Genomic DNA, 22260 nt, shown 5'->3' on the forward strand with positions numbered 1-22260 from the left:
AATGGTTAGGCATTTTATCTGTCAAATCTATCTGTATATGTAATGCTTCTAGAAACATAGTATCTGTGTAGTGAATTATGTGAAACTTAACAATTCTACAAACCGAAGACATGAGGAAAATAGAAAACATGTTCTGAATTATATGTGTAGTTTCTAGGAAAAGAAAGATCATCAGATATGTTCATTTCATATCCATTATCTTACTATTATATTAAGTATTTTTTTATGTTTGTATATAATACAGATGGTGCCCAAAGAAGAAATTAGCTTTTTAAAGATGCTATTAAATAGCTCAATTTTGACAGAAGGTTTTGCATATTAAAAACTATTACTGGATTTCTTCCAGTACATTAAAACTTTAAATACAAATCTTCCAAATTATTGGGGAGACCTTACTTTTTTGATTTTATGCTATGAAAGAGTTGCCACAAATAATACCACATTTTCAAATATTTTGAGAAGTAAAATCAGTATAATCCAATAATTTAACACTCCATCAACAGAAATTAAAATCCAATTCTAAAATGTTTTATTTTTGGAGGAAAAAAATGAGGTATGTATTCCATCAATATCATTCAATTGGTTGACTCAAATTTACATTTATTCATTTTACATATAAAATTATTTTAATAAATTATAATAAAATTTACTCAAAGCTGCTATTTGTCTTTGAAAACTGCTTCCCTTTTGCATAATGCAGATCTGCTCATAACCTTATTTTTTCACACTGCATGCATAAACTATTCTACATCTACGTTTGGCTAACATCACTTAGCAGAGGCCCTTTACTTGAAATTTTCACAATTTGATTACGTTCATGTTCTTTACTGCATTTTTCTAGCAACAACAACCAATACCAGTTTTGGACCTCTTTGCAGATCAATATATTTAATCTTTCATTAGCATATTTTCTGGTGATAACTGCTTTGTTATTTCAGGATTGCATTTAACATGCCAAGGAGGTTAAGCACTATTATCAGATGAGAGGAACTCACTGTGTCTGTGAACTAATTACCTTAGCTGTAATCATTCTTAAAGGATTAGCTCACACACATAGATTTCAGTGAACATCTGGATCACTAATCAGCTTTGTCTTAAATTTTAATTATTTTAATTTCCAATTGAAATTTCCTAGCAAAAAGGAGAAAAAGTCATACTGACTCCCAACATACGTCCTCACTATCATTTGTGAGAGATCCACTGATGTCTTCTGTAAATTACTGGTAGTATAAATATAGTAGATGATAGAATTATAATTCTGTTCAGTATAGTAGCAAAGGCCATCACTGTGTGCAATAAAATTCAGGCAAAGATGATAGAAAAACAAACAAACCTGTCACAGCACATTCAACTCTTTATAAATTAAATAGAGAATGCTGTAACGAAAGGCTCAGATGAAAGGGTGAATGAATGTGGAAATAATGGTACTCGTTTTTGTGAAAACTTTGTCTTAAAGTTTAGCCTTTTCTTCATATTAAGTATACTTTTTGTTGTTCACAATGAATTTCCATACAAGAAACATTTTATTTTATTTGCATTTCTGTAATTCTAAATATAATAAGCATGATTATATAATAATGTAATAATGAGGTGATAAAATATATCCATAGATCTAATAAAATCATAACTTATCATTAACATATATGTGGTTTCAGACAAAAATATAAAGTAAATACGAGGAGAACAGTGGGAGTTATGACACAGTTTTATTGTATTTCTGAAATGGTTGAAACAACTGTTAAAACAGAGGAACCTAGATTTTACCCAAAGGTGAGACACATTCTCCACTCACCATGAGAATGAGAGACGTCAACTATTTCTATGAATAAGGAGCAAATGAGCTCAACACCTTCCCATAGGTGAAGAGGCATACTAGGTTTCACTGTCACATGCACAGTATGGAATTATGGACTACAATTAGAGGGCTTTAGAGGCTATGCTTGGTGTTGTTATTGCCATCAAATGCCAAAAAATATGTTACTGCAAGAAAGCATGTAAATGTCAAAAGGCCAATATTAGGTCAGACCAGAAATGGGCTTACCTAGGGTTGAAATTCCATAATTTTTGATGGCAAGAGGAAGGAGTCACCTCTACCAGATGCTGTTATATACAAATGGACTTTTCTACAAATCTCAGATGTTAGAATAGGCTAATGTAGGACAGAAATGAAATGAGAAGAGGAACTGAAAATGCAGGACCAAAGTAAATTCTTAGTCTGTAATTTATCATGTTACTTTTGCTATCTATGGGATAGATTATTTATTCTCATATTTTAAAGAGTTATATTTTTCTCAGAATTTTTTTTCCATATCACTTACTTACCTGTTCTCAGTCCACTACTAGACCTTCTCATTAAAGATGACTTTATGAAATTAACGTTAGCAGATCCTTTGTTCTCAGTTCGCTAACTGCTACTAGATAAGGGAGGGTTTTAATGTCTAAATAATGTCTAACAACTAAGCCATCAAAACAATGTATGAAACAGTGAGTTTCTAAAGACTACAAATGCAGTCCATCTGGTTATTCGCAAACTTGGCAAAACTAATTGGCTCATAGACCAAATTTTGCCATTTTGCATTTGGGGGACAGAAGTCACAAAACTGCTTAAGTGAATCCATATCACAGTTAAAGAAAAAGGTAAGTGACATAAATACTCTTCAGATAGACCTTCAACAACTAGACATTAGTTCTTTAAAAGGAAAATTGGATAGGCTAAACTAATGATTTGTTTCAGAATTTTTTTGTGTGTAACTGTACATGAACACAACTATTTACAAACCACTAATTAAATCTGTTACAGAGCAGAAGAAATACTTTAGTGTAGCAACTTTCTGCAACTTCTGCTTTTATTCAGTATTAATCATTATTAGTTAGACTCATCCATAAACTTGATTGGATTGGTCTGTCTAGGATGCTGAAAAAAAAGCACTGATGACTCCGTATAAATCATTTTTTTGTCTGTCTGAGTACTGAACCTCTACCCAATCAAATGTGACAACTTCAAAGGAATGCTTTAACACAAGGGTAATGTATTTGGTAAGAGAAGCTGAATTATATTCACTAAAATGTTGTGACAGAGAAGCATAGTTGTTAGGTTTACTGCACTAACAAAATTTCACCCAGACTGGTCAGCTAACTGAAATGAAACTGTCTATTGAGATGGGCTGTATTTCATGTCTGTATGCATTTTTTTCTATTTGGAGGAACTTTCCAATGTGTATCTTTATACTTCTTCTCTTTGGCACTATGATGATCTCAAGTGCAGCACAAATTTCTTTTTCCTGGAGAAATTATTTGCTATGCATTTTTACATGAAAGTATGCAGTTCTTAGAGCAGGCTTATCATAGTTCTGCATGTAGTCCTGGCAGTGGGAGAACTGCTGTTTTCTTAGCAATAATAAACCTACAGTGCTGGGTTCCTTTTCCATAATTTTAGGATGACAGCAGGCTGGAGATATTAATTTTCTGGTGAAACTTTTAAAAGTTTAAAATATTCCTTCTTCTACAGGTTGTGAATCTAAATCCAAATGCCACTGAATGTTTTGGCTTAAATTCAGAAAAACAGAACATAAGAATAATGATTTTCATTTCTTAGCATTATATTCCTTCTTTTAATTTTTGTGAAGTTGTCACACGAGTTGTTAAATAGGTGCTTTATTTCATTCCCATACTGCTAAGTTTTAGTATTTTTATGTGTGGCCATAGGTGCTCCTCGTTTATTGTTATTCTCAGGCAAAGTATGTAGGGGAGGAAATGTCTATGCTATCATTCGTTACTTTCCATTACAGAACTCACTCTAATTGTTCTTCTTGCTTGTTTAATGACACAGTAAAAAACAGATACAGTGATACTGTCAGTCTGTACTTTTATGCAAGATCTGTTATCATATGGCCAAATTGTCACCCCTTATTAATATTATAAAATCGTGGCTTTAAATGTCCACCTTATCAAATACATTATTAGACTTTTTAACTTCTTTCTGGAAGTATACATAAGGGATGAATTTTTGTATGTCTGTGTGAGAGAATGCAACCGAGAAACAAAAAGGCATTTCAAATTGGAAGACCGTACCATGTGACAAAAAAAAGAACATCATCTTCTAGGGCCTTTTTTTCTTTTTTTGTGGGCCTAACTAAATGTGGTGTCACTTCAGAGCCAGGGAATTAAGATCCAACATTCAGTACGATACACAAAAAAAAGACCTGAAAGTGCCCTTGGCATAAGAAGTTGAGGCACAGAATCTGCTGCCTTTAAAAATAATCCTACAACAAGAAACCATACTCTAATGCAATTTCAGTTTGTGTGAGTTAGGTTTGGTAAATTTAATGCCACCAAAAGTGATGATTTGGGGTATGGGGAACACAGAAGTAAAGGACACCCAAGCCCTTTGTATTTTGTAGTGCCAGGCTATGTCAAGGCTGTGTCCAGCATAATTAACTTACTAAATGAGTAATGACAATTTTGTTGTTGTTGTTGTTGTTGTTGTGTTCACAAGTCTTTGAGTGTCTTCACTATTTACCTTGTTAGGAAAATGGCAGCTTGGATTGTAGCATGCTGAAAACAGTATGCTGCCTCTTCCCTGAACTGGCAGAGATCACAGGGATAGAGTAAGAGATTCCCTGTTTCATCACATTTCTGTATCTAGGGAATCTCCTTTGATTTGGATTCTTGGGCAGTGACCAGCAGTGACAATGTACAGCAACAGCATAGGTTTAGCACAGACATGTATAACTTTTTTCAGACTATCCTTTTTTACCTCCACCAAATTCCCAGAATTATACCAGATGTGTCATTCTCCCAAGCCCGCTCCACATGGGAGGGTAGGGTTGAGTCCAGCTGGTGCTGTTGTTGTAAATGCAAGCTTCTGCACCTACATTTATAATCTGAGTATGTAGCATCTGACTGAATAAAAGGTGTTGCCTTCCATTTCGTAGGTTGTGTGAAATATGGGTAGTTTTTCTCCTCAATTTTTAAAGTGAAGATTCCCACAAAAGACATTAGTCTGATATATATCTGCAATAGTTGTTGTATGTACTGGAAGTCTGAGCAAATAAATGAAAAGTTTGAAAAGAGTTTGGAATTTCAGTTCAGAGATTTAAAGATTATTTTTAAAAATCTTCCTACATTTAAAGAGAGATGCCCTTTATTAGTAGGTTTATTCTCTATACTAACATTTATTTGAGCTTTTCCTAGCTCGTGGGAAGAAAAGTAAAGTTAAAGAATTAAAGAAAAACTAAAGAATTCCTAAATGACCAAACTGTTTGATACTATCTATACTTATTTTTGTAAAGTACTATTTAATTCCTTGAGTACATATGACTGTATATACAATGTATCTGGAAATAAGTACAAAGTTCTGGCCCTAAATCTTATCTTGTGCTCAGGCTACAATGTAAGTAGCATGTTACACTCTAACACATATGCAGCCAGAGTTGTATATGTAATACAACTGCAATTATTGCATGTGAGCTGAGTTCAGAGTCTGGCCTGCATCTCCTGCATTGAATAACCATGACAAGGCTGACAAACTCTGCCTATCAGTCAAGGCAAATCACCTTGTCAATAGCTTAACTATGAAACTCCATGTGGGGTTTTTTTCAATTTTTTTTTTTTTTTTTAAAAGAATGGCTATAAATAACTTTGCTGAGTCTCAAAACAGTGCTGACGCTTTTCTTGCAAAGTAAGCTTTTCAATAAGAACTTTTTCAAGTATTTCCAAAGTGAAAACATTCTTTACTTCAGAATTTGTTCAAGTACACTTAGCAATGATCAGAAACATATGTACATCTTCCCCTTTTCAAGCTGTGATTCATCGAGCTTCGGAGTCATATTAGGCAGAAATCTTTTTCAAGACTGAGGAAATCAATTGGAATTCATCAATTAAGGATAAAAGAAAAAGTTCTTTAAGTTTATCTCTGTTTCCCATGGAAGGATGACACTTGATGAGTAAAAGATAATTTTTATTGCATTTAAGTTTTCTGTGTTGCTTTGTTTACCCCAATAGCTTCCTTTCTTTGACTCTGGAACCCACAGCACCGGATACTTGGAATAGATAGAGGTGATCTCCAGTGTTAGGCTAAATGTGTCACTAAATTTAAACTGGTTTTGAGTGTGTTCACTAGTGTGTGAACATTTTAATTTTTTTCTTTCGTGGATTACTTACTCCTAAAACTATAGTTGTCTGCGATCACAGGATTCACAGTGAGGAACATTGAGCAGGAGAGAGGAGGAGAGAAAAGCCTTGTTGACAGCTTCTGTTGAGACTCAAATGACAGGTCACTTCCCTCTCTCCTTGCTTCTTCCTGTCAGGAATATGGTTATATCCATATAGGACACATCTTGCAGCTGCCACATGTAGGTGTCTGTACTTCAGCCCTTAGATGATGTGTATTCAGCCCCTGAGCAGATTAATGCCAGGAGAAGTCTTTGATTAATTCTCTGTCACCTTCCACACTTTTCCAGAAGCACTCTAACAGAACTAACAGGTTCCACAAAGCATCATTCAAAAACTATGTCTGAAAGGAGAAAACACAGCATATCTTTAAAATGCTTTTATGGCTCTTCTATATACATAAACAACTGTGCACGTACCCAGACACATATATTTTTGCAGAAAGGAATAAGTGACTTTTATGGATCGTGCATTAGATCTGTGGCTGGAAATGAGACTTTGGGGCCAGATTTCATTAATTCATTTCTTTTCATTACTCATATGGATTGTGAGATTTGTTCCTTCGTCTTTGTTAATGGCATCAAATAACAGGGTACCTCCTGGATCTATGAGAAACACTTTTTCGTCTTCCTTACTCTTTCTTCTGGACAGAACCTCAGGTACTCTTACTGAAACTGGGTAGGGTGCTTCAAACTGCAGGAGATTTATTCCTACAAAATTCCAGCAACTTCTTCAATGTTGCAAACTATTTTCACCTAATACAGTTCTGCAGCTGAATGAATCAGAGCTCAAAGCCAGGTGACATATGTCTTGTGACTATACACTCTCATAAATACAGTACAGCAGAAGCCTAAATGGAAACACATCTTTTTGAAACCATCTGTTCTTACAGATATCTGCAACAATAAAGAAAATAAAGACTTTAAATGCTGCTATGCTGTTTTAAACCTTAAAGGCGTTTCCTAATGGTCTTTCCTTTTATTGTGAGATGCTCAATTTGTTTCACTTGGAAATAACTGCCATGTTTGTTGCTGTTCTGTTTATGAACTTTGGAGAATCTGACTGTAGCTGGCTTACCTATATAAGGATATTTATAAAACAGAACCTTTTTCATGTTGGAAAGTGCTGGTTTGCCCTCTGGTGAATGTAGCTTGTCTTTGATTGTACATTTTATAATAGTTTACAGGGTGAAACAGTTCCCTTAGTGGCTTGTTTGTTTATTTGAGGGAAGTTGTGCGTGATTTGTTCAAAGAAAATACTGCAGTGGCTCAGCCTCAAAGCTGATAATCTTTAACTGTTCCTTATTTGTTTAATTGCGTCACATTGCTCTTATGATATCTTGACTGTAAAAACGTTCAGATAGAACAATATATATCTTGATCGTACTCCTTAATAGCTGCAGTCTATATAATGTTAACAGTGAATAAAAACATAAGTTTCTTACTAGAGTTCAACCTATTTTTCTGTCAGTTTAGTGTTCCTCTGTTGTAGCCACTGAGTGCTGCAAAAAGAGTACTATTACAGTTTCAGATCCAACAAATCTTGTCTTGACTGAAATCTAATTTAAAAGATTACAATATCATTGCTAACGCTGTGGTCAACTTTTTAATGGTGGTTACAGAATTTCTGTAGTCCCTTGCAGTGGTATTTGAAGACATAGATTTCTTCTAACATGAAATACAGATCACAACTCTGAGAAAATAAAAATATTAGTATAAACCAGTATATGAAACTGAACTGCAGTGGCATAAGCTGTCCCATTCCTGAAAGACTAACAAAGAGCTTAAGTGATGCAGGGAGAAATGGCAAATAGAGTTACAATTTCTGACCCAGAAGGTCTATGTTAATTCATGGACACCTCTGTTTTTTCTGAAGTAGTTAAATCTATGTGCCATATACTTAATAAGCAATTCTGCTCAGGCATGAGGTTTGGGGCAGGGGAGAAATGGCACAACCATCATACCTAATTACGTGACTCGCAGGTTTTATCTGCATATAATAGACAGCATAAACCTGATAGCATAAATTTACAGGAAGCATGTTTGCTCTCTTTTTCCATCGTGCCTCCTTTTCAGCAGAGTGACAGAACAGGGGAAGGTCACTCTTGATGACCATGGAAAAAGTGTCAGTCCCTGAATGATGAGACACAATTTCCCTTTTCCTTGGGACTGGAGGCCCGTGCTGGAAGAAAGATCTTTCTGCTCGAGTGTCTTTTCCCACTGAAGGAAGAAACGGAATGTCACACCAGTTATCCGAGCAGTGGAGAGTGTAAGGAAAGTCGCTCCTTTATGAAGCTGCAGCCAGAGCTCCAGTTACTGAATTTGACTAAGAGGGTTTTTCATATCATTGGTGCCACACTTGGGTTTCACACTGGATGTGACAGACCTCGATGCGCGTGGGGGTATCAGGCGTGACCACAGCAAGATGCGCTGCAACATGAGGCTGTGAGCCTTCAAGGGGGATGGAGTTGGGCAGGTTCTGAATCAGTCTTTGCTTTCACAACGCAGAAGTGATTTCTGTGGCATTTCAGAGGAATCCTCCTGAAGCATGTGGAATTGCCAGGCTGCAGCTGATCTCTGGAAGAGTGATGGAGATCAGAGGGACCCCACGGCGTGCAAAAAATCACGCTCTGCTTCAGTGGTGTGTTGGTGGTGGAAGAAAAATTAATCCAGCTCATCAAGGATGTTTAAACCAGAACAGGAGTGTGTCTAGTTATTCCTTAGCAAAACTCAGTCAGCCAGAAAGTATAACAGAATGTGAAATATTATACGCTATTGTTTTATCAGGAAATTAAATCTTTTGGGGAAAAAAATTTCCACTTTTCAGGTGAGACCAGGTCGTTCTCATCCAGATGCTTTATATCCAAATTATACACTTTTCTGGTGCATGAAAAAGATTTGCATTGTAATACAGTTAATTAATATTCACAGTTTTCAGCAGGTGTGCTAACTTATATGACAGTGGGACGTTCTCCTAAATGCTGTGGCATAACAGTAACTGTGATGAATGGAGCTAAAATATTAAAAGCTTTTAAGAAGCAATGGTATTCCAGCTGGTAAAGCACAAGTTTTAAAAAATTGTTTTATTTAGAGTTTCTAAGACAGGTAAACAACCAAAGGAGTCCAGTAAGACACACTGCAAGTGATAAAATGGTTAACGGTGTGCCACAGCTTGCTATATTTCCATATATTTCTCTTCATTTCCCTCAATAATATTTAGTATATGCTCTATAAAGCGTTCTTTTTTATCAAGTCCCCTTTTAAATGCATGGGCACTTGAGGAACACATAATAGAGAAAAAGGATTTTTTTACATGAGGCAGAATCTGAGTATATGAAATAAATCCAACATAGAAATAAATTCTATGACAAAAACAATGAAATAGTAAAACTTAAAAATATTCAAAATCTACAAGAATTCCAAGAAAGATACAATACTGCCTCCTCTGTGCCTTAGTAGTGCTCATATCTGCAGCTGCAAGACTAAATAAAGAAAATTGTTGTAACTGCAATTTCTAACTATGGGATGTAAAAATGATAATTTTATGATGCAGAATCAGTCTCCTGAGCAATCAGGGTGGTGTGGACTATAACATAAAAATTTCAGTTCTTCTTGTGGTATAAATCATTTAGATTTTGCTGTTAACAGCATACTTGTTCTGTGAGAGTTATCTCACACCTCAGCTTGAAGACTCTGCTAAGAACTGCTCAGTACTGCTTTATTCTGTTTAACAAGTGAGGAGTGAAAGTCCTCAAAATTACTGTTTTTTAATTATTTTTTCTCAAGGGAGGAGGAGGCTATAAAGAGAGAAATTGGAAATAACCGGAAAAAAATTTGCTTTCTTCTTTATTTTATGAAATTGCTTTGTTAGGGTTTGTTTGTTTGCTTTTTCCCCTTAAAATTGTCCTCAGTATGCTCTTAAAATAGAGGATATATATGTTTAATTTTAGTTTGGCTTTACTCTTGCAACCTGGAGCCACAGTTTTGCAAGCTGCCGTTTTACCTTAATGTAGAAGTATGTCATCATGTTGCACCAGGTACAGTACCTTCAGAGTCATTTCTCCTAAAGTTATTTCTAACTTCCTTTTGAATCACAGCTGATTTCCAGCTCTCTAAATTCCCATTTTCATCCTGCTGGAAAGCTACTTGTGTTCTGCTGTTTATTTCTGTCCCTTTAGAGCTGTACCAATAAACCTAGAAATTTATGTGCGAATTAATAATTTGTGCAGTGTTTGTGAAGAAGTAGCACCCTAACTCAAGAATACCATCTCATATTGTATGCTTCTGCATTCTACACTGCTCTGGTATAATAAGCACTGAGAGTAGAAATAGCACAAAAAACAGCAAGCCAAGGTGGTGGTAGGCAAAGCTGGTTTTAGTTTCTTTTGTGTGCTACTGTAAGCTCATCAACAATACCCAAAAGGCTGCTCTGAATTTCACCTGCCGCTGTGTGGCTGCCAATAGCTGAAAATGCCTGGAGCACTGGGTGTCCCAGCCATAAGCAAGAAATTACCCAGATTTCATTCAGAAATTATGAAGTAGGTCCTTCATGTTACTTTGCCTTCTGCTGCTGATGCTCCATGCCATCCATCTTGCTCTTAGCTGAACTACTGCCCAACACCAATATCTTTAACATTCAGCCACCATGTGAGCTTCGTCTTTGTTCACCTCATCATCTGTGATCTGTATACTACAACTACAGATGCTTATAATGAACTTCTGCATTACAACTCTTTCCAGTCAAAGCCAATGGCAAAATTGCCATCAGGAAAATGCCTTGCTTTAATGTGAGCCACTCTTTTCTACAAACATCTGTATGAAGTATAATTACTTTGTACATGTCATGTTGTGAATATCATTGCTGGTTATTGCCTTGCGCTATGGGCACTTTTTTTTTCATTTCCTAGCTTGCTTTAGTAACACTTAGCTGATAGTGAGAGAGCGCAGAATGAATGTCACTTAAGAGATTATAATTCTCTGCCCCTTCCTACTTTCAGCAGGTGGGTCAATTGATTTGCCAGAATGCACTGGGGTTTGTCAAGACTCTCTTCGCAGCAGCTGGGATAAAAGAAAGCTGTTGAAGGCGCTGCTACTGTGCGTTCTTACAGCTTCTGTGATTTGAGAAGCCACAAAAAGAGTACCAGCAAATAAAAACAGCCTCAGCGAGCTGAGGAACAGAAAAGGCATAACACAGGACATGATATTTACAGGTTTAATACCAAATTTCCAGTGAGAAGACATGTTGGTGGTAATTTCAGTGTGTCTTAATATTACTGTTGGTTTAGGTATTCTATTTATTTATCTATTTCCTGATTTTCTTGGGGGGAAGGAACTAAGTGCTTTGGCTCTAAGATGTTTCTTCTGTCAGCCAAGACAATAAAGAAAAAGGGACTCCTCCTGTCCCCAGACACAAGCAGATCAAACAGTTTGACACACCTTTTCAAGATTTTCCTCTGCTCATTTCCTCCAGCTTTACTGGATGCAAGTGACAGCTTGTTCACACTGAATCACAGTGAATTCCCTTTCAGGGAAAAAAAAAAAAAAAAAAAAGGAAAAAAGGAAAAGAAAATCACTTGCATCCCTCAGTGAATAAAGTGAATAACAGCATTGTTTTTTATTTCCTACTGGGTAATTGAAGGCTTTTACAGCTAGAAGAAATTATTTATAGAGTCATGAAAAATGGATTAACTTTCCTGAGTGCTTCATTAATGTTTTAGGCATCTATTTTATTCCAATTAAAGTTCTATAATCTAAAATCAATGAACTTCTTTATTTTAGAGAATAAGTTATAGAGGAAAATAATTTGTTTAACCTCTGTGAACTGCCTTATTTCCACATATTTTATGTATGTAATCTCTGCAAAAAACAGAAGAACAGAAGTGCTATTATGCTCAATACAGACAGAAACCTTTCCTTTGTTCCCAGCACCTTCAGTGGCTGCACAGAAGCCAAGCTTTGGGAAGGAACCTGGCAACTTTCCTGCTGGGTTCCTACATCCTGCTGGACCTACCTCCACCTAATAAACTCTTCTGCAGCCTGCAATGGCTACTACCAAATGTCTCAAAAGAAGGCAAGGAAATGTGCAGGAGATCTGATGTATCTGCCACCCAAATTAGGTTTATACAGCTTCTTAATAGTTACAGAATTTTTCAAACTCAGTATATACCTCAATCATCTATCAGAAAATCCATTTCTGTACTTTTTGTGTACATTGTGTGTGCTCTAGTTACATAATTTTTACAAATGGATCTCAAATTCTCTTATTGAAGATGAATTTTTATACTATGATAACCTATCTATTTTAGGTAGGCAAGGGTTTTTATTTCTGTTTTGGTGAATCATGCCTGAGTTATCCTGAATAAACTGCTAAGGGTGGGAAATGCGAACTAAATCTTGTGAAACTAAAGGAAGCATTAAATTTTTATTCTTCAGAAAATATTCAAGATGTCTGCTTGAAGTAGATGGAATAATGACTGAGAAATATCCAAAACTTAAATTTTTAGAAATATAGAAACTACTAGTTTGTTCTAGTCAATCTTTTCAATCTCAGCTTAAGTTTCCACTCTACAAAATAAACTGAAAATCCAAAATTACAATCGCTTATAGGTGACCTACAAAATTCTTTACTAGAAGAACATTAATTACTGTTCTGGTAGAACTTTACAACTTAATTTTACAAACAGACATTATAGACATAATGATGCTGTCATTTAAACTGAAAGATTCTCTCTTGTGTGTACAAGTTTACTTGGTTTACTGATCCTTCTCAAAACTCTCCGCTGCTTTTCTACTTTCAGAAGTGTATAAGATGAGCTTTTGCTGCAAAGATGCATGCAGTAGAGTTTTTAAACACACTTTTTTATAATTTCGCCATGAGAGGAAAGCATAGATCTCTGATACTTTTCTAACTTTACAATTAGCTATCCTCATGCTTTCATTTGCTTAGCACCAATGAAACGTCTTAAATTTACAAACATTCAGCAGATTGTCTGTGTTATTTTAATGGGAAGGTGTCAAAGCAATCCTAAATTGGCAGTTACAGTTTTTCATTAATTCAGTCTATCCTTCTAAGTTGTTCTGGGCAAATATACAGAAAGGAGAAGTCATTTTTAAAGAAAGTCAAGATAAAATGCCTGCAGTCTCAAGCCTTATTAAGTTTAAGACAAGCCTATAGTTTCAATTGGTTTAAAAAAAATAAAGCCCTTTCTTCTTTACAGCTGCTGGAACAATGTGTCTTCCTGTCTTCAAGTGATTGAGAAAGCTTCTTAATCATTGCCAGAGAGCTAATTATCAGCTTATGCCATATTTTCACTTTTATATGGCCTCTGCTATTACTGTCTGGTTGTAGCTTGAAATAACGTTAAGGCCCTCTAAAGAATATTTCTAAGGACTATTTCATAGAAACCTACTTCATAGAAAACTACTTCATAGAAAGCTTAAATCTGAATAACAAATGGTCTAATAAATGCTTTCAGTGCATAGATAAAAAATAGAACAGCTTTTGAAAGGTAGAACTTCTAAAAGCTGTGTTTCATCCTTGCGTATATTAATGTGAGATCTATTATCTTTTCTGAAGTATGTTCCTTGGTGACAGGAAAAAGAAATCATGGAAAATCTTTACTTGGTATAAATAACTCATTTCATTAAACTGGGAACTACATTTTTACCTCCCACATATCAACCTCCTCCTTCCCTTCCCAGCAAGACACACATAAGCAAGACTAATTCCCCATGTTACACCATAAATACAATGTTCCTTAAATGAAAGATGTTTTACCAGAGTCCTGGAATTTTTCCGGTCATTGAAGGACATTGCCTACAATGTGAACATCACTTTGACTTTAAATACCTATAGGGAAGTACAGCAATGGGATGATTCTGAGTTCTGTAACAGGGGTAGATGTATGTGATCAAAATAGATGATTAATTTTGCTGCTTTTGTGATATGAGGAGAACTGGCAGAGCTCAAAAGGGACTGAGACTGCAGTGCAACAATTTGCTGAGGTGATCGAAGACACTGCTGATGCTAAAATCAGTGGTCCTATTAGACCTCAGAACTATTTTGAACAGCTGGGCATTCCCAGCTTTTTCTTGAACAGCCTGGAGGTGGAGCACATGTGACTCCACACTGAACACCAAATAGGTGTAAAACATGTTTTGGATTTTGGTTTGGTTTTTTATTTGTTGGTTGCTTTGTTTGTTTTCGATAAGGGTTAGTTTCGTTAGGATTTATCTCCCTATTTCTCTGATGCTTCAGGTGTGTGAAGAAACTGCCTGGGACTACCAAAGGGCAGGCTCAGCTGTATCGCCACACTCACCCTGAATGTCTTAGGCTTTATATTTTATATGTGCTTAGTTCTCACATTATACTCCTGTGATAAAATTGTCTTTTAAAATTAATATTTGTAGAATAACTATCCACTTGGGGTGGCATAAAATCTTAGTTCCCATTTTTCCCTATGTCAAACAATGTAAACTATAACGCCTGCCAATTTTTTTCTTTTTATTTCTTTTCCAATCAAAACTGTATTTTACTTACATTAAAATGTGGTGAAAAGCATATTGCCTCCATCCTGTCAGACCAAATTTGCTCTCTGGCTTCAGACCTCATATGCTGAGTTTCATTTTATGGCAATTTCTTTATAGGCTAGTTATAAGTCTTTGTGAATGAAGTGTTTATAATGAAAATACTAACCAGGCCAGGAAATATTGGCCACACTAAAGATCAGCAGAATTATAACAGCAACAAGTTTGAACCTTACTGATCAGTCTCCAGTAGCACCCCATTTTCAAAGGCAGTATACTATATCCACATTATACACTTTTTGTCAATGTATTTTTTCCTTGATTTTCTTTTAGATACTCTAATTCAAAATTAGAAATTCACTATTTCACTTCACGTCTGTAATATCACCACAATTGCATGAGGCTCTATGGTGTTTTGTGGAACAGTGCATCCAAGGGGAAATGTCAACATGATCTGAAATGCAATAAATATTTAATAGTGAGATAATCCATACCATCAAAGTGATATGCATAAATGTATAAATTTGCATTTTTGCATTGCATTTTTTAGTAAGGTTTTTCATGCTAAATTAGTAGCAGATCTGGGTGTTGATTTTTTTTAACAAGGTATTTGATAAGACCTGTGTTTGACTGCGCATTTAGTTTGGCTGTAATAAAAATGCAACTAAAACATTTTGAGGAAGGGAAAAGTAAACAATGAGCTAACAAATTCGTAAACCAAGATGATAACACTGCATACGTAACTACATACTTTAAATTGTTCTGGTAGATTTAGTTTTCAAGGATGCAAAAGAAAATCATATTTGAAATCTATTTATTCACAGATTTCAATAGTCGACGTTTATAATGACTTACTTACAGGAATCAAAAGCAAAAGAAGACAGCAAATTGTGTGGGTTTACCTTCTTAACTACAGCAGAAAAACATTACTTGAGACAAAGTGACTGAACCTACACAATTTTGTCTATCTTTCAGCTCTTTTTCTTCTTTTTTTCACTAGCTTTACATTCTTCCTGGTTTTCAGTTATTCCAAAAGCAGGATGTTTCCTTTTGTTGGTTTGTTCTGTCCCCATGTTGCTAAATACTTGTAAAAACAAAAATAATTTTCTTACTGGAGTTTTCCTTAGCTGTTTTCTCTTCCTCTCACTTTAGCCTTTCCCATATGCACTTAGGATTAGAGAATTCTTTTCTTCTTATTTCTTGCATTTTGGCATCATCATTTGTCAGCGTTCTTATCCGATTTAAATGTTCCTTGAAGTGAAAGAAATTGTTGCTTGCAGGAATTTCTCTTCTACCATTTTATTTTTCTTTTTTTGGTATTACCAACATGGAATGTCTCTGTTTCATGAAGTTTCTGTTTAAAAAGCTCATTAGGTTTTGAGCTTGAATAGGAAAATGAAACTACCTGCATTCTGTATAAAAATGCCTAGTCTCTGTTTACGTCTCTGGTAAATGAAATAATTTTACTTTACTTTGGACATGCTTAAAGTTTAGGAACCAAGTTATTATTCACATAATAAACATCAACTTTACAACTTACATGGAAATGCTTTATTTTAGTTTCTGTCTTGAGTCTGTGGTTGAATGGACAAAACAGCTAGAGCCCCTGATAAATGCCTTAAAATTGATAAACTAAATATATAAAGTATCTCTGCAGAAAGTTTCACTTCTGAGGATCTGTGAAATCAAACTCAGAGACCCTTCTTTCTGAGAGTTTTCATCTGGAAAATTATGTTTGTTTTGAAGCAAATTTGGACCTTAGCCTAATTTTGTGTTAAGTGAGAATGTGATTATATGTTGGCATAGTTAAGGAGCTGGGCTCAGAACAGAGGGAGAGAGGAGACTCGTTTCATATTGCAACATCAGCAAAAGTGTAAAAAGCTGTAAAGATGAAATCAATTAATCTCTGTAAGGACCACTGCAGTCTGTATATGGAAGACAACATCAGAAAGCTAAGTACAAGTTTATTGTCTTTATCCATGTGTTGGCTCAGGGTTCGGGACTAAAAAAAAAATGCCATTCTGCTCAGATAATTTATTTAATCTCCCTGTAGTTCAGGCATGCAGGCATACAATTATGTATTGCAAATAGAAAAGCACAAGTCAAAGAGATGTCAAATAGATGACTTTTCCCAAATAAGTGTCATATTTTGGCTGCAGGAATGGGGGCAGAAAGAGGATGTGGGATGTGTGCAAGTAATTTCTTTTCCATCTCCTAGGTGGAGATGTTAGGTAGCATGTTCTTATAGGCACAGAAAGCTGATACTGAGAATAACAAGATGCATCACTTGAAAAAAATCCCCAATGGAAAAGAATAATCAATTAAAAGTACAGGGCAAGGTAAACATATTCGTCTTTGAGAAAGATGTGGTTGATGTTCTGATATTTCTACCACAGGAGCTGCATCAGCTTGTGATAGCTTAAGTAGGTAATATACAGTCTAAGTGCAGTACGAGAGCAAGTATTTAAAACCACTGTCTGGAAACACAATTGCAATTAAACCAACCTGACCTTTAGTCAATATATTAGTTCAAGTTATGACTCAAGACACTGCTTCTAAATATTTGCTATTTTAGGTGGGGGAACTGGTGGAATAACACTCATTTTTTCTGTACATAATGTTTACAAGCAATTCACATTATTTCTAGTTATTGAAACCCTATCTCTATTACAAAGTCCTAAGGACGTGCATTTTATTTCAAAATATTGACATGTAAATGTATTCTTCATATAACCTCAGCATTCTTCTGCCAAAATTGGAAAGCTGAAATCTTTTTCCTAGAGACGCAAAAATTTGACATATTGTAAATTTACTGCTTTTAAGCTGCCTGTCCTGCAATATTTTCTGCATACACATGTAAATTTCTTCTTTTCTAGAGAAGGACTAGATGACAATGCCAAAAGCTTCTAAGATAAATAATGGTCTTCCAAGTCTGGAAAGTGACAGGGTGACAGGGTTCTGTAGCAGGTATATTTTACTCAGATAATTACTAATTTTGATGCTGGCCAAAACCAAAAAAAAGCTACTTAATTGAGAATAAATGTGAAATATTTTAAAATGTGAGGAGGGTACTTTTTGCATTCACACTCTTAATGTATTTCCTATATATTTTAGGATACATTTCATTTTTTTATTCAAAATTATTTCTTAGAAAAGAACTTAATAATTTTATTAAAAATCTGTCCAAAATTATGTTTCCTGATATTCATTTTTCCTTCATAAAGATAAATACTTGGAGCACAGCTGCATTCCCTGGAGTTTTAATTCCAACTGTAGTTACATTCAAGGGAAAATTTGTATTTCTTTATTTGGAACTGAAACAGACCCACAGTTTTACTTTCAATAAGTATATGGAAATCAATATGCTATAATGTAGTTTATGTCATTTTTCCATTTCCATCTGCTCCCTTCCATTGCATCTTTTTGTGAGTGACAGCATAATAATTGCTGTACCAATTAATGCCCTTCCAATCCAACTGCATCATTACTGCAAAATAAATGTTTTGCTTTGTAGCAGTTTGTCCTGCTATGAAACTTTGCTTTACTTATTCCAGTCATCTAACAGCAGAAAAGGAAAAGCTGCTTTGTCATCAACAGCTCAATAAAAGACACTGTATATTCAATACAGAGAGTTGGCAGAATTTTAAACAGCATCAATTTATAAATAGGATAACAGCAATCATTTATTTTCTGCTGTAAATGAAAGTATCATTTTTCATGCAATAATAGCCACTTAACTGATTTGAGATTGTAGTAGGGGTTTTTGAGGAACATTTTCTTTATCCAGAATAAAATGTGGAGTCTCTTTCTTTGCAACAAAAGCTCTTAGAGGATAAAAGCTTCCATCTGAAATAAGCAGTCATTATAATTTATTTTCTTGCAGGAAGTTTTTCATTTTCCCTAGTGGGCTTTCAGTGCATAGCTACAGTGCCTTTCCCACTTTGTCCTGTGTTTTAAAAGAAATACTGCAAAGAAAGAATATTAGAGGTTGAAGCATCTTGAGACACGTTTCCCCATCAAAACCATACCCTCAGTATAATCTGCAGGCCTCCCCTGCTATTAACAGGAGTTTTCACTGCTGTTGGGAAAGTCCTTAGAGGACATAAATATAGATTAAAGACTGGTACTAGTTTCATGAACTTTTCTGCCTGAAGGGCTGCATTTAATGTCCGATGAGATTTGTGTGAGTTAACAACATACAACTCACTCCTTCTTACTAACATCTTGTTCCTGAAACATCTGTTAGCTAATTGGGTTTTTCCACCTCCTTGCACCATCCTTTGTGGAGAAAACATCGTCTCTGTTTCGTCAGTTTCCAGATTGCTCTGTTTATTGTGAACAACAATGTTGAGAAACAGTGAATGTTTCTCAACAGAAAAAAATGGCTTTACAATCCAACAAGTGGTTCACTTCATTTGGTCTTAGCTTGCACTGACTGATTCATAGAAATTTCTTTTGAACAACCATGTTTTTCTATAACGTTTATAGAAGCATCTATAGCAATCAAAGAGCTCTTGTCTTCATGAAGTCTCAGAGCACTCCCAAGTACAAAACATAATGCTAATAAAGATATCCAATTGACTCTAATTTAATGACTTCAATTTTGTGTTCATAATCTTGGGAATGGAAATGCCAAATTTTATTTTCAAAAATCAAGTTTATTATTATTACCTAGAAAAGTAAAACTGCATTAGAAGAACATTATTTTGTTTGTAAAGTCATCTCTTCAGAGGTTAAATCCCAGATGAAAGCTTGCTGTGCAACTGCAAAAGTCTGCTTCTTTATTTTACCTAATGACTATCTAATATGAGGTACTTGAAAGGCCTACAACGGAAGCTGAAACATGGGAGTCTCTGGTTCTATTAATTTTTAATCATTATATTGCAAAAATATGCACTTGTATTGGAAAAGCTTAGTCACAGGATTTCAAAAGTGATGCTGCTTTAGAGAATCAAGTAGTCTGGTGGTGCTAGCAGCCACCTGCACTTGGTTGCATGTCGCTCACAGGTCGTGATTCCCCAAACAGACAATCTGGCACCAAAGCCAGTCTGAGAAAAACCCTGCCCTGTCCTACCATTGACTGCTTGTTCCTGCTCCTCGGCTCTGCCAGTACAACAATTTATAGGACTCTGGCAAACTGGACGACCAAAGCGCTTCAGTCTGCAAAGCAGCCTTTCAATCGCAATGGCACAACTGAGGGACAGTGAACAACAGTGCAGGCAGAGAGGAGAAAGGGAACATTTTCAGCTTACTTTTCCATTACAGAAAGTGTAATGTCGAACCTTACCCACAGGCAAAGGGAGATTTTAACACAGGACTTCTACATCGTAGCTGAGTGCTCTAACCAAAGAGTATCAGATAAGAGAGTCCCTTGAATCCTTGTGTTGGAAAAGAAAAGCATGACCTTTTTTTTCTTTTAAAAAAGAAAAAGTTTTGGCACCTGCCTTCTGGTTAAGAATTTGAATTCTGAATCTGAAACAGAGAGAAACATCTCAAGAAGGGAGTTTTTAAAGGTTATCCCTGGATCTCTTTTGTCTTTTTTTTTTCTTGTTTTTTTTTTTTTCTTTTCATTTAGCTGAGTACTGCAAGTTTTCTCTTAGAAGTTGCGATCGATCTACTTATACGTGCATCAATCAGTGCTGTTACTAGGAAACCACTGGGTTTTTCTCTAAAGAATTGTTATAAATAAGCACCATGTCATGAAATAAGATCGTTGTGTATACTGCCTCTGCTTCCAACATAATTAAGATCAGGAAAAATCTAATTTTGCTGTAATTTTCCAGGTTACATTAAATTATCTTGATGAATCATTCATACCTAATTGCTTTGGACTACAGCTCCATTGCATTCTATGATTCTGAAAGTAAATTTAAATAAAGGATGACGTAGGCTTAAAAATATCTTTCCAAGGTCCTGTCCTAGAACAGAAAAAAAAAAATCATATGTAAGCCACAGGAAAAAGCTCTCCCAAGTCTACTGGTGTCTTCAGGTCACAAAGTGTGTGTTCATCAAATTCCTCTTATGCTGACTTCAGAATAACTGTAGAGAAAAGTGAGTTTTGTATCCTTGAAAACAGCTGTGATACCAAAGAGCTGCAAAATCCACAAAAACTGTTCTTTTTCTTTTCTTTTAACCTTTTAAGATCCAAATATGACACAGAAAATACTATTGAAGCAAGAACCTTAGAAAACTGTGAAGCTTAAATTCTTTACTGCCCAAACTTTTCCTGTGTCTTTAGATTCAAAATCCTTATTGATGACATAAAACATTAAGTGTGGAGATTCTGCATACCTAAGACCATAAGGCTGATCAGCTCCATGAGTATTAAAATAATATTTACTAGCAATGCAAATTTAAAAATCAATTACCATTTAGAATTTCCAGTATAGGACATACTAAATTTAAAAAAAAAAAAAAAAAAAAAACCAAACCTGAACAAAACCTTAAATTTTGTAAATTTGCTGCTTAGAAATCTTAAGCCAACTTGGAAACATTGGACTATTTCATTATTTTACCACTGTTATTTTTGATTCATTTTATTTAGATATATTAATATAGTTAATTGTTTTTTAAAAAAAAGTATGTCAAAAGTAAACAAATTACATAGAGACATTCTTTCCTAAACTCACAAATTCTCTATGAGCTTTCTCGTTTTGTTTGAATCAAATATGTCCTCTATTCTTTCTGTTATTATTATTTCCATAGATTGATGTAATACTGTTCAACTCTTTGTTACAGCTGCTCTTTAATAGCTCTGTGGTTGAAGGAAAAATAAAATTTTGCATTTTTTTTCTAGTACTTGTATTAAAGATATTTTTTAAAAAATTATCCAAAACCATTTTACATCCAGGCTTCAATATAAGGTTCCAAAAAAACTGAGAACATATACTGCATGAAGATGTACACTTTGGAACTTTTTGTTACCTATTAAATCTCAATTTCGAAAGGGAATTTTGAGATAGGTAAATGTTTGGTATACAGAATCAGACCATAGGAGTCATCTTGATTGGTCATTGGCTTTTTAATGGCTTTTTGCACATGGTTTCTCATCTCACTGATTGCGAGTGAACAAGCCACGATTAAATGAGTTTCACAAGCCTGTTTGAGGAAAGATCTCACACATCTTCTTCCTAACCAGTGTTCTGCCATGTGGCCATATCCCACCTCCAGTTCATTTTGAAATTATAATTCTGTGTTTATCTGACAAACTGGCACTCTATTCAAGACAATACATGAAGTTAGGTTTGTGTGACAAATCCCTTTAAAACAGCTGGCATTACTTCCACCACTTAAGCGGTTCTTCAGATAAATAAGAAGTGTGTTAGCTCTTCATCAGCTCGAACTAACTAATATACCTGAGATTTATAGAGTAGGAAATATAAAGATATGTTATTCTGCAATTAAAAATTTTTAAAAAAATATACCCTAAATTATGCCTGAGTTGGGTCTGGGATCTCCTGCCTCTGCTGAATGTCCTGGGCTGAAAGGGACCCACAAGGATCATCAAGTCCAACACCTGTTCCTGCATATGACAACCCCACAGTTCACACCATGTGTCTGAGGG

At 35.2% G+C, this 22260-nt stretch overlaps 1 protein-coding gene across 1 annotated transcript in view; it reads left to right on the forward strand.

Annotated features, from left to right (window-relative positions):
- DOK6 (docking protein 6) overlaps window positions 1-22260 on the forward strand; it is a 247265-nt gene that overhangs the window by 217027 nt on the left and 7978 nt on the right. The gene's annotated exons all lie outside the window — the stretch shown is intronic.

The sequence above is a fragment of the Patagioenas fasciata genome, chromosome 2 (genome assembly GCF_037038585.1).
Source record: "Patagioenas fasciata isolate bPatFas1 chromosome 2, bPatFas1.hap1, whole genome shotgun sequence".
Taxonomy (NCBI): domain Eukaryota; kingdom Metazoa; phylum Chordata; class Aves; order Columbiformes; family Columbidae; genus Patagioenas; species Patagioenas fasciata.